We start from the raw sequence: 13,995 nt of genomic DNA on the forward strand, positions 1-13,995 counted from the left end.
CTATAGCTCCTCAGTTACAGGGCTCTCCAATTTCTTAGTGGAGTGAGTCCCATTTTAAATGAGTGACCGTTGCCTGTACGGCTCCCCTCCCATTCGCCATCACGCAGCCCTCTCGTCACAAGCGTCTGCAACTGATTACATGGAAGAGGTAACGTTAGGGAAGAATTTTATGCTCTCAGATGCTTTTATGCTTCTGGAGACTGTTTACGGGTTGAGAGTCCAACCAAGCTTGCTTGCCAGCATCCTGACCCAATGTTTCTGGGCTTGTTATTCAAATGGTGAAGTGACATACTGTGTATGAGCTTGATTTCAGGAGCCTGCCCAAGCAGATTCCCCAAGGTCCTGGGGAAATGGAGCGATTCCCCAGCAGCCTCCCTTTCAAGAGATTGCCCTCTTTCCGTAGGCCCTCTCATTAGAGTCACAGATTTTTATGGCCATTAGGACTACCTACTCTGACCTCCAAAGAAATTTACGCAGTCATTCCAGCACCGAGCCTAATAACTTGTGTGTGAGTCTCTTTCAGAAACACATCTAGTATTGCTTGAAGTGATGAAGAATCTACCACATCTCTAGGTAACAAGGCACTGAGGAATTAAATACAGCTGCCTTTAGGGAATCAGGTTCCAGTAGGACCCCAGATGACCCCTCTGCTGGGTTCTAGCTGCCCCAGAGAACTCTCCTGTCCTACTGTCTACTTTGATACTGCTTCCTTTCATTGGAAAAAACCAGGAGACGGTACTTCATGAGTGGGAGGGTCCCCAAAGAGTCCGAGTTGCCTGTTGCCCACAGACAGATGATCAGAGTCTGGGTTGAAATCAGGAAAAGCACCTAATATAAGACTCATGGGAACATTTTAGTTCTGCAAAAGCAGTCTGGAAATCACATGACAACAGGCTCACTCATGAGATGTCTGGCACTCCCTTGCTTCCAAGAAGGGCCAGAAATAATTTCTGAGGACCATCAGTGTGCTTTTGGAGGGGAGGGGGCTATATAGAACATAGTTCCTTGGGCACCTGGATGGCTATCTGCCTATGAAAGCCACCTTCCTTGTGATATTTCAGCTCTTTCTGCTCCTGCTAGAACCCCAAAACAGAAATGGACTCTGCTCTTTGATCTTCAGAAGAACTTACATCTGACAGGAGCAAGGATGTCCTGTTATCTGAACTTGGCCCAAACCAAACCCATCATGAGCTTGGCTAACTTTGCCCTCCTTTCCTCCCCATGTTTCCACAAGCACCTGGGCTTGCCTGGGAAGAGGAAGTTCTGAAATACTGTGAGAAAGTTTGAGATTAATGTACTGTACCTCGGCCGGTTTTTGTCAAGGTGACTTTCTATTGTCCGGGCCCTTCGTAGCAGAGAAAAATCCAATTTATCACCTCAGTGGGAATTTGAGGAGCTGAGCCCCGATGTGTCCCAGGACCACAGCATTATGGGGACATTCAGTTAACCTGACAAATGAAGATTCTGAACACGTCAAGGGGTTTGCTTTGCTTGGTAGCGGGATAGAGCTTCACATATGCATTGCCAGGCATCATTGGGAAAACTACCTTCTTATTATGTGGCACTGACTGGAGCTGGAAGGGGATGGAGGTGCTGTGGATCCAAATGGCCTTATGGAAAGAACATTGTACCAGGCAGAAGAAACTACCTAAGCTACTCAAACTCAAAGCTAGGTATGCATTTACAGACACGCTGCTTCCTTTGCACATTTTTACAAGTAACACAATGAAGCATAAGAGTGATTTCCTAAATTTCTTTGCTATAAACCCCCGCTCCCAAGGGTGCATTTCAGAATCATAAATTAATAGAAAAGTGCCACTGACTGCTGCTCATAGTCTCATGCCGTAGTGCAGAATTTGCAATTTTAGCCCAGAATATGTTTAAAGCTGTACTTAAAGTACTAATGGCATATACCAAGGCCTCCCAAGCCATCCCTAGACTGATTTATAGACAGCATAAAAGGGAAACCTGATGGCACTTTCTGAAGGTTAGAGAAAAAGACTTCACTTAAGTTTTGTAACGCAGAGATAACTCAGGCTTTAAGGCCGAAAGAGACCATCGTGATCACTGACCTCCAATTAATGTATCTCCCTGAACACAGAACAAGGAAACCAGCAACTCTCTGTTGACCTGGTAGTTAACAGCTTACCACTGTACACCCCTAGTCCAACACCACCAGATTCCCAAGAAAGAGCTTGGCTTCACTACTGGGTGGAGATGTAAACAGCTCACATTACAATCCCCTCTAGGCAACACTGAATTGACGCACATGAGCAAATATGCACCTCCTATGGAAAACCTGTGGCAAGCTGAATTAGTTCTGGCATTCTGAGCCTTGCTGAACACTTAAATGCTTTTCTTCTCACCAGTCTCCCTTGTCGGCCTGACCCTTTGCACTCGCATTCAAGAAGTTGAATAAGACTCCACTTGGCCATTATGGAGAAACAAGTAAAGATTACAAACAGAACAGAAAAATATTTCCCCGAACAGTTACATTTTCCAGGCACCCGATGTGCTGACTCATAACTCCAGAGAGAAACATCTTCAGTATTTTAGGACTTCCTGGGAGAATTTACCTTTACGCATCTGTCTTCGGAGACGAGAGTTCCGGTGTTCTAGCCTCACTCCAGGGTGGGTGACAACATCCCGTCTGCCTACAATCTCTATGGGGTGAGAGCCCGCTGTAGCATTCTTCAAGTGCAGAGCTTATATGGCTGGGTAGCATTGGCTGTGCACTGCTACACAGCCATTACCTCCCACGCCAAAGAAAGCTGCATTTAAGAGGCAGATGAAAAGAGTCTCATATCTTTAGTGCCCATTTGTGTTCTCAGATACACAGGGGCAACTCCTATTACGTTAGCAGCAATTGCCCATCTAAGGCGGAATTGGACTGATAGTGAAGTGTTTGGCCCCCCCGTCAGGATGAATGATGATTATATATAAAGAACTAAAAACTACACGCAGTAAGTTATCCCCAATGCAAGCTTTGAAAGTCAGAGAGAAGATTAGTGCTGAAACGTGTAGTTCTTATGTAGGATATTGGCTTGTCAGCCCAGGAGTCCAAAGCTCTCTGCATATCCCCGGAAGAGCAAGCCAGAATGGGCAGCAAATCCACTGCAAATTGCAGACAGCCAAACAGAAATGGAGCACACCTCCTTTTGGAGGGATATTAACCAGTGGCAAATGGCACAAGTGTTACACCCCCTTGCTATGTTTAAAACACAGACAAACCATCACCATTCCCAATTATACACACCGCTAAAACGTTGAAGTAATGTGTTAGCAAGCAGTTAAGCTATCCAGCCAGCAATATCCTACTTCACCATCTCCCCAGGGCATTTGCACCCCCAACTTAACCTTCACTCTACTCATTTGCATTATTATTGGTTTTTTATATAGTCAAGAGCATGGGTATATCATGTAGCCTTGATGTTAGACCCCTACTTCTGTCTGTCTGAGCATCAGAATTAAGGAATGTGCTAACTAAAGTCTCCATTCAAACAGAGTTATCAGGGAATATTAGTTAAAGAGGGGTGTTGGTGGTTTTAAAAAATATATATATACCCAATTAATGAGTCCCACCCTCCTAAGACCACAAAAGGTGTTTGCTTGTCCTTCATGTGGTGAAGGAATTTCATTTTGGACTTTATCTCCTGAACTCAATCAAGAGATAACAATCGCTTCTGCGCATCTCAAAGTGGTTTATATTGATTTTCCTTGCCCACAAAGTGAGAGATAGCAGAGAGGTGCATGTAGCTACCACTGCTTCAGTACATCACCTGCTTTTCCAAAGTCAAACTCGCCCAGGGAATTAGCATGCATCCTAGAGCCACCGCATTAATTAAACCATTTGCTCCTTGATAGAATCTGCGTTGGGGACCTCGGCGTTCTCCTGTCCCCTGTGTCTCAGTTGGTGACTGAAAAGCTAGGTCAGCATGCTGATTATCTTCACAGTGGGTAACAAGAGTTTTGGGGTTGAAATTGCTGCATGCTCCCTGAACCAGGTGATTTAGGAAGCACCCTGCTGGGTAGCAGACTTGAGACCAGAAGTGGTCATGTTAGGGCTGCTACTGAAGACAGCTGTAAGAACATGTCACACAAGGAGCCAACAGCATCTAGCCCAGAGACGGATGGGGCCCTTGTGGGGTTACTGTGCTATGAACAATGCTCCCTTAGACACTTTCATTCTCCAGACTAATGGCCTTGTGTCTGAGGCACCTGATGGACTGCTCCAGACTTCTGGCTAGCCTTGGGCAAGTCACCCAAGACCAGAGTCTCCATTGCCCTGCACCTTGTGGGGATCACTTGGACCCACTTTACACTGGTCTCTCTCATTACCAGTCTGATTTTACACTGGTGTAAGGGGCTACACAAGGTGCAAGGCAATGGAAAAATCTGAGCCACGGGGTCACTGTGCCTCAGTTCCCCATACTCAAATGGCAATCACAGTGCTTTTCTCCCAACCTTTGTCTGTCTGTTTTGCCTAGTTAGATTGCAGGGTCCTTGGTGCAGGGATGGTCTTTCACTATGGTTCCTGTGGTCCTAAGGATGACCACATTTAAAAACAAAATCACTTGTTGCCCAGTCTACACTAGGTGCAAAGTCTTCTTTTAAAACCACAGTAGTTAGCCAAAACGTTCTACAAACACAACCTGTGTTCCTAGTCAGGACATGGGCTAAGCAGAGAGGAGTGCTGTAGTTCTGGATCCCACAAGCAGCATAGCCTTCTTCCGCCAGGGGCAGAGGTTAGAAACATTAAGTCTCTGCCAGGCTAGTTCGGAGTCCTGCTGGGCTAGATTGCTGCAGACAAACACACTAAAATCGACACACTCTCGGTCTTACCTTCTGTAAGGAGGAAGTGCTACCAGGCTCCTGCATTATTACCAGTTACACGGTTGCCTCATTACGAGGCACCAGTTAAACCAAAGCTTGAAGAGCTTTCACTAGGTTCTACCTTTAAATAAATGTAAGATTGATCTTTGCAGCATGTTTTAGACCATCACAGATCTTACCTCCCCTATGTCTCTTCCTCACCCCCCCGAGTTATCCGGTGTGTGAGCCATCGAATTCCATGCATTCGGTTCTTTCAGACACAGAAATTCATGACGACAGCCCCAACCCCCTTTGTAGAGCCCTCTGAACACTACGTGTCAGAGAAACACAACATCAAAGGGGCTAATTATCTTTAATACAGTGCACATGAACACACACAAAACCACCTAAAAAAAACCCCTAAAAAAAACGGCGTGTGTGTGCGATTCTGAGAGTTTTGGTTTTAAACTCCAGGTCCTTCTTTTCCTTGAGCTGCCCAGGCGAGAGCTCAAGGGAGGGGATGATTGAGTCTGTTAATATCACCCATAATGAAGCAGCTTTATGGAAAAAAACAGGGAGTTGGGGAAAGCATAACAGATAGGTTTAAAGCAGGTAATTTTCATAATTGAATGCAGGCGTTCTAGGGAGCGTTTGGCATCTTCCCTATTGAAAGACAAGTGAAAAGACCTGACATCAACACTCTCGCCCCCACAGCGCGTCAATGGGCAGCAGCATAATTGCCCCCCTCATCTAACCTGAAAGACAATTTTTTTATATATATATATATATATATATATATATATAAAGACAAGTTCATGAATAATGGAAGGAGGCCTCGGAGGTGCAGGCTGGAAAGGAACCAAGCAGCATGGTCCAGCAGACAGGTCACTCACCTGCAAGCCTGGGCTCTGCTTCAAGTTTTTATTGACCTTCACTGTCATTTTGGGCAAGTCTCCTGACCTTGCTCTGTGCCTCAGTTTCCCCAGCTGTAGAATGGGGATAACGACACCCTGTTTTTCCAAGTCTTTGGAGATCGATGGGTTAAAGACACCAGATTAAAACTAAGTATGATGGAAACTGTCAGAGTAGACTGGCCTATTAATAGGATTCTTTGAAAATCCAATGTGAGGCCTGAGAAATTAAAAGCAAACAAAACTAGATACACAAAAGGAATTGTGACACTAACACAACGTTTGCCTCTATTGTATTCTCCTCTCTGCCTGTGCATTGTAGTCCTCTCCCCTACCCTTCATCTGATCCCTTTACATGATAAGCTCTTCGGGACAGGGACTATCTGTTACTGGTTGTACTGAACCTAGACAACAGGGCCCTGTTCTTGGTTGGTCCCTAGGCACTACCGTCATAAAGAAGAAGATGGGCCTAGAAGTCCCCAGAAGCCACGCCTGGGCTGTGTGAGCCAAATCTGAAGCCATGCTTTCCTTCTATAACCAGAACTCTTAGCCTCTGACACAGCAGCTTACACAACACGAGACAAAGTCAGTTTAACTGGCACACTTGAGAAGAAGAGAAGCGCGCTTCTCTTCCACAGGGGCACAGCCGCCAGAGTGTTGTCTGCACCCAAACATGAGTGCGGTAGGGTTCCCAATCAACCACAACTGCCCGGGGCGCTGACAGCTCCCTGCAGAGCACCCCTGGGTGGTGCGAGCTGGGCTTCCCATCGCTTGAGATGGCATCAATTTCTAGAGAGTGAGATTGTTCCCCAGTTCGTTCCCCTGCAGAGCTGGTTTCCTCACTCAGGTCACGGGTGCTCATTCAGAAACATGGCTGGACGCATGAGGGTTCATGAGAGAGAGTGGCTCCTCTGTCCCTCCCCCTGGGGCAGCACCTGTGCCAGTTACACCAGTAATAACCTGCCACATTACAACAGGGATCTGCTAAGCCTTTTATTTAGATTTTCTGTGGAAACTTTCTTCCCTCCACCTCCTCTCCCACCAGCCCTGCCACAGTACAAAGCTGTAGCACTCGGATCTTTCACACACAAAATGCATCAGCTCCACGGTGAGGCATGAGTGCCAGGAACTATGGGAGACCCAGGTTCAAGAATGAGTAGGCGTCTCACTCAGCAGGCCGGAGAAGGAAAAATCAGGTGTTAATCAGAGACCTCAGGCTGGGAGCAACTCAGGCATCTTCTGGTGAGGTGCACCAGTAGATAAGGGCTCCCACGCCCCTGGCCCATACATCAAGTGTGGAGGAGACTCATGTTGAAGAGCCAGCAGGACTCCCACACATCAACTTGGTAGTCAGGTGCACCCAGAATGGCAGATCTCGAAGGGTGGGTGTGGAGCAGAGAGAGCTCTCGAAGCAGGGAGCAGCTCAGATGCCTTGGAGGTTGCTGCTGGCCCAAGTTCAGCAAGAGCCAGCCGCGGCCAGCCTTTCTTTCATTGTGTTCCTTTCTGTAAGTGGGCGTCATGCCAGGTGTGACTTTCCTTTTGGGAACGCTGCCCCTGCAATCAGTAGAACTGGGACCTAGTTAGTCATCCGCACTCCACACCTGCCTGGCAGGTTGAAGCAAAGGAGACCCCTGGAGCTTTACCGAACAATCCACACGCTCTTATCTGGCCAGAGTTATTGTCTCCGACTGTGGAAAAAAAAAAAAGGAATGGAACAATGTATTTGCGCAGAGACTAGAGGGATGTATGCTACAGGCCAGACCAGGCCGCTCTGGACTCAGGGCAGACCCCCTGTTGACGTCAGAGGACATTGCATGAATAAGGAGCATACGACCCGGCCCTGCCGAAAGTTTGCAAAGCAATTGAATGCGTTTCCCTTTATGACTAGGGGTGAGGGCAGGGAACCCTGGTCCACCGCATCCTAGTGAGCAGCACCTACAATCAGACTGGCCCATCTCCCCCTCCCAGCCACACCAGCCCCCCCACCGGGCAATGTAGAGTGAACAAGCAGCAGAGCGTGTCCAGGCCCATCCTGCGCCTCGAGGCAGCGTCTCCAGCAGAACCGGAACAGATGGGATCCCAGACAGACGCACCACAGAGCAGGCCCAGCCGTTCTTAGGCCGGGCCTGACCTTTTCTCTTGGTGTTTGACTTCATCACATGGGCCCTGAATGCCCAGCCAGCATCGTACATCAAACAACTGCGCTCGTGCACATTCCCGGGCCCAATGCCGATGCCACATCGCTCCAAGGGCGGTTCCAGGCCCCCTGGCTGTTAGAATCTGGCCCTTGGTTATTAGCAGCCTTGACTGAAGTACACTCATGGGCTCCAATCAAGCACTCCCCACAGCTGGGATCTGAACCTGGCCTCTTGGGAATTGCTAACTCGGGTTTCCCATCTCTACTGGGATGGGACATCAGCAGACGCCGCACTTGCTCTTTGCTAGTAGACTCAGGTGGGCAAATTCCACACAATCAGTTTCCTGGAACTGCTGGGGGGCGGGGGGCATGGCTACACGGCGAGTGAAGGTAGCACAGGTAGGCCTACCCATGCCAGCTTCAATCTAGCTAGCACAGATAATAGCGTAGTGACTTCAGCACAGGATAGCAGCCAGTGTACAAACCCTCTAGAGAACCTAGGCATATTCTCTGGTTGCTAGCTGTTCTGCCAGGCCTATTCTATGGTTACCCACGCTCGCTAGATGAATGCTAGCACAGGGGTGGCTGCCATCTGTATTGACAATCACACCTTCACTTGCACTGTAGACATGCCCTAAACCCTCTGCTTTTTCATGTACCTATCGGGTTAGGCCACTACCGGGGCCAGATATCAGGCTGTGAAGATCTGATCCAAATTGCAGATCCTACGTGCCTACTGTTTAGAATCAAAGCTTCCCCTGTTTGGAGTTCTGGGAGTGTGAAAAGGAGTCAAAAGCGACCTCCAAGTTTTGCAGAAACAAACAAACACAGTTGCTCCTGGGAGGAGAACTTTCCTGAAGGCCAGTGCCCCAGGAGCAGTACTATCCTGAGATTTACATCCCTGAAAATAGCGCTGGCAATTGAAACACGATACGCTGCTAACAGCCTGTTCCCTGCAGCAGTCACAATGGCACCACTATTTCGGTGCCTACACACATTTTAGCCACCATCTGTATCATACATAAATACATGCTCATACACCAGCTGAGGGAACTTGAAGGGACAGATTTTCTGGGCTGGGGTGGGATGCGGGGTAGATATCCATGCGTTCTTCCACAGAATTTCAAGGGAACCAATAAGCACATGGGTTGTTGTGCTCCTTTACCTAAGTGACTGACTAGGCCCCGGCATTAAAAGGGAGGAATACATTAACACAGGACCAGGAACAATGAAAACTGGGGTTCTCATCTAGGCCACTTACTTGCCATGTGACCTTGCACAAGTCATGTAATTGCTTTGTGCCTCAGTTTCCCCATGTGTAAAACTGTCATCTGGAGAAAAGGTTAAACCATTTCCACCTATGTTGTTTACGCCACATACTCAACACCTAATGGCAAGATAAAGTCACCAACGCAGAGGTTCTTCAAAGGGCAAATTTACCAAATGTGACAGCCCTGCTCAAGCAAAGATGATTGCGCTGGCTAGGCCATCTGAGTAGGTTGGAAGACGGACGCATACCCAAGGACATGCTGTACGGGGAGCTATCGGAGGGAACAAGAACAACAGGATGTCCCAAGCTTCGCTATGAAGACACATGCAAGTGAGATATGAAGGAATTTGGAATTGATCCTGACTATTGGGATTGTAACAAGTGGCGCCTACATTTTGAAGAGCCCGTAGGAAGCAAGCAGCTCCCAACCAAAACAGACATTTGCAATAACTGCCAAACATCATGCAACTCTCGGATTGGACTATTCAGTCACACGAGACATTGCAAACCATCTACAGCCTAGGCTGCGGTTCCCACCATCTCTTGCAGACAAAAGGATGCCAACAAAATGGGGAGACCACCTACCTACCTCACAGGGATGTGTCAAGACTCACTTAGTGTCTGTGAAGTGCTTTGAGATCCCTGGGTAAAAGGATGCCATAGAAACACTCGTTAATAAATGCAAGTTTTTGTCACTGAAGATAGGTTTGTTGCAAATGGTGTGTGCATATTCTGTAGGCCCCTTGGAAAGGTTGGCCTTCGGAGTCTCAGGTATCACACTTACCTAGTGGACGTGAGGCCAGCCGCCATGCTGCACAACATAGTTTCACCCTGACTTCCACCCATCTTGCCCCCTCCCACCATCTCCCTGGCATAGTCCAGCAAAGTATCTCACAGCCTTGAGCAAGGAAAGCTTTTTCCTTGGCCAGGCCAGCCAGCAGAGCACCTGGCCCTGGGAATGGTTAGAGGCTGCAGGAGGTTCTCTCCCTGAATAAACACTGGCTTTCCCCCCAATTCACAACCCGAGAGTGCTCCGAGGTTCATTTCCCATGGCACCGACTGGGTTGGTGGCACGGACCCAAATTGCCGTTTGCATGATGGAAACCAGGCAGTGGGGGAAGTTCAGCACCAAATGAAGCCCGAACACCAAAGCAGGAAGCGAAGTCCTACGTTTTCTGTTTAACTGCTTGAATTAGGGATGGGGAGACTCGGTTTGCCTCATTCCAAACCCACCCAAACTTTAAAAGCTTGACTTGCCCTCGGACACCATCCTGCCTGGGAGAATGAGAAAAAGGAAGAGATTCCAAGGGGAAAAATAAAAAGGTGAAGTCTACGTGGCATGTACTTGCTCCAGCCTACCTTTCAGAGGGCTCTGCTTATCCACATAGGAATGAGACCAATAGTGTTCAACAGAACTTGAACAGAAATCACTATGGAAGCCTATAGTCTTTAATACACAATGATCTCCTTTCTGCAGACTTTTAGAACCATCCTACAAAATGCTGTAGCAGGAATATTATTTCTATTGACATTGCATCTTGGAGCCCCATGGTGCTAGGAGCTGTACAAACACAGAACAAAAGCCAGTTCCCTGCCCCAAGGAGCTTACAATCTGAATTACCGCCGTGTTCTACAGAACTTTATCTCTAAGATGGTAGCACAGTTCTCCCTTTAGAAGGGGTTCAAAGAACTCTGACCAGCTGTGTGAGGCCCGGACCCACAGGGTAAAAGCAGCCCTCAGAACACTGACATTCTCTTACTCAGGGTCTCAAACAGATGGCAGGAAGAGTGCAGCTTGGGTTAAATTACCTGCCGTCTCACCTAACCTCTGGAACTGCTGGCACCATGGTTTAGTACCCAGGGATCTCTCTGGGGTGTGGTAAGAAGGAGGGGGAATGCCAGCCAAAAGACACACATCATCAGGCCTAACTTAACCCATTTGTACAGCACCTCACACAATCCAGGTCCGGCCCACTCCTGCAGCTCCTAGGCACTACCGAAATACAAGCAAAAATATAAATAAATAATATGACCTTCAGATGCAAACTGGGAAGCAGGGTAGTTGCTATGGAGAGCAATCCCCCCTCCCCCCGCACACACACAGGATTTATAACACAGACAACAGCGAGCGCTGCATTTGCTGGCGAGCAGACAGCTTGGGTGCAAAAGACCCTTGGCAGAGCCACCTGGGCTATTTTTGGAAATGAAACACGCAGACCGTTTCCTGTCTGCCCAGAGAGAACAAACAACCCAGCACTCAAACCTAGAGGCTAGCAAAGCCCAAACTTAAAGGGAAATCGCTTAGGGAAGGTCTCAGACTTTGTCACAATTTCCACCACTTGGCTGTCCTGTCTTTCTCCAAGCAGCACAGCGAGCAATGCCCTTGCCAAGGTATCCCAGCTCCTAAAACAGGGGAGCCTCGCCAGCACAGCACAGTTCAGGAGAGACCCCGGAGAGCACCGTGGATTCTCCTTTCTTCCTAGCACTTTGGGGGAGGTCAGAGAGAGACTGGAACTTCACCAAACCAGCGCACTGGCCACACATCAAGGGACCACCTCAGGGTCCCAGCAGCCGCCGGGGGACTCGGTCCTAGGAACGGCATGAAGCCTTTCACCCGGGGAATTCGAGCCTGCCTTAGACTATCCAACCCGTGCCGAGCCGGGGAAGCCCACCCAGCTCCAGGTAATGGGATTGTAAAATACTGGCAGAGAGGGTACTCACTCGGCTTGCCCTTCTGAAGCGGCACTCCAGTTCAGCCATCTCCTCTCGCATTCCCTTTCAGTCTCACCCCAGCTCTAGCAGTGCCTTTCCCATCTGGAGGCTAAGTGGTAATTAATCAGCAGGAGCCCTCACCAGCCTCGCTGCCTGTGTTACTCTGAATGAAGTAGGATTAATTGACACCACCTGGGAACAGCAACCTGTGCCTTCACCCTGCATTGCTGGCTCCAGAGGCTGCCGGGGGACGGGTGTGCCACCCACCCCCCAGCCCTAATTGTTCTTTTTCTAGCCTGGCTTTTATTATGCATTCCCAGGAACCCCACTGGGTTAAGGAAAGGCTCTGGGTTTCTCCCGCTTCCCTGGGACCTGTCCACCATTACCTTTAGTTTGGAGGGTTTCCAGAGCAGATCTGGACACATTTTACAGAAATGTGCCTCTTCCTTTCCCCGCCTCAGATGCTGCTGGCCCTCCTCCAGCTTGATCTTTCTTGTGCGTTTCCAGAAAGGCTTTCCCTTCGAGAGCCGAGCCCAACGAGTGATTCTTCAATGCCTGGCGATGGGCTAACGGCACCAGCACCCCCATTTAATGCATCAGGAGTTAGCCACACCCATGCCGCCCACAGGGCCTGAATCCCAGTGACTCCCTAAGGGCATGTCTACACTGCGCACTAAGCCCTGGTTCTGATTCAGGCTTGACCCCAAGCCCCTCTGGGGCCCACACACTGATCAGCCTGACTCAGGACCCAGGTCCTGGGGCCCCACTAGATGGGCGGGTCAGAGCCCAAGTCCCGCTGTGGTGTTCCCAGCCCTGTCGTTCTGCAGTGTGGCCGCAGCTCAGGCTGCAGAGCGGAGTCAGAAGGGCTCCATAGCCGTACTGCACTACGTTACCAGAGCTGTGAGACCCAGCAACTGTGAACCCAGCTTTACAACGCAGTGCGGACGCTCAAGAGTGGGGTTAGACGCCTGAGTCCATGAGCCTGGGTCCCATTGACCTGGGCTTAGTATGGTAAAGGCCCCCTATGCTACCCCATGGGCAAGGGGTCTCCCTGGCCATTCGAGAGTTGGGACGGTGCCTGTGTTACCCCTGTTCCTGAGCTCCCAGCATTATGGGTGTGGGAAGGGGCAATGCCATGGGCAAAGTGCACTGCACTCCAGCTGTTCTCGGCGTCCCACAGGGGGGCCATGGGGAAGAGAACCTAAACTAGAGCAACCCAAAGACCACCCCAAAATATGGCATGCACAAAGGTGGCTTCAATGAACCTTCACCTTCTCTGCTGCTCTAGTCCCAGGGGCTGAGAATCTGGGCTCCAGGCTGCAGTTTGGAGTTGGTGCCAGTTTGGTTCCTAAAGAAAACCACTGATCTTTAAAAAGGATTGTTGCCAAGCCTCTTTCGGAGCACTGTCAGCTATAGATCGGGTAACGACTGCCCGAGCCCGTACCCAGGAAACCATACAGCAGATAAATCACTTCTCTGCTGCCTGTAAATAATGGAACATCGGCAACAGCAGGAATTCTCTTATGTATCCTGGCTAACCCAGCCCCTGGGGCCTGCCAGCATTAATGGGGGTACCTTACCCAGTCCTACACCACCACTGCTGGTGGAGAGAGGGTGATCACGCGCATCTAATTTCTCCATCAGCAGCCGTTCCAGCCCGGCTCTCGACACATGGCGGAGAGTGAACGAGACAGGTAATTCTGCAAAGCATGATACAAGGCAGTCACATTGCTAGCTGACAGGGCCCTTAGCCCAGAGATCGTGGCAATGGAATGAAATGTCACAAGACAAAGGTCGCCCGCTGTGAGCTAAGTGTGAGGCAAGTCACCACGCTCATTTTCAGAGACATTGATTCCAGAGCATGGTCTTTATTTAGTTGCTCTTAACGATGCATGAGGCCGGTTCCTTAGTGGATACTGCAGCATTACAGGGTAAGAGTTGCTGAGAGTACTGGCATTCTGATTGGTAAGGAGAAGAGATTCCATGGGCCACATTTTCAAAGTTCCCCAATTCTGGAGCCAGATGGTGGGGAATCAGTCCCTGGCATTGGGTTAAAGCAGCCTCAGGGATTCTCTAACAACCTTTTTCATACTCGGACCCCCCATTTCATCCCCCCCCCTTTTAACAATATGAGAAAGGAAAGGTTGACCCCC

At 49.2% G+C, this 13,995-nt stretch overlaps 1 protein-coding gene across 1 annotated transcript in view; it reads right to left on the reverse strand.

Moving 5' to 3' along the window:
* NOS1 (nitric oxide synthase 1) overlaps window positions 1–12,289 on the reverse strand; it is a 143,377-nt gene extending 131,088 nt beyond the window's left edge. Inside the window, exon 1 of the mRNA XM_054006849.1 lies at window positions 12,229–12,289. The gene's annotated coding sequence lies outside the window, so the exon portion shown is untranslated. The remainder of the gene's footprint in view (window positions 1–12,228) is intronic.
* Between the last annotated feature and the right edge of the window lie 1,706 nt (window positions 12,290–13,995).

This window comes from Malaclemys terrapin, chromosome 16 (genome assembly GCF_027887155.1).
Source record: "Malaclemys terrapin pileata isolate rMalTer1 chromosome 16, rMalTer1.hap1, whole genome shotgun sequence".
Taxonomy (NCBI): domain Eukaryota; kingdom Metazoa; phylum Chordata; order Testudines; family Emydidae; genus Malaclemys; species Malaclemys terrapin.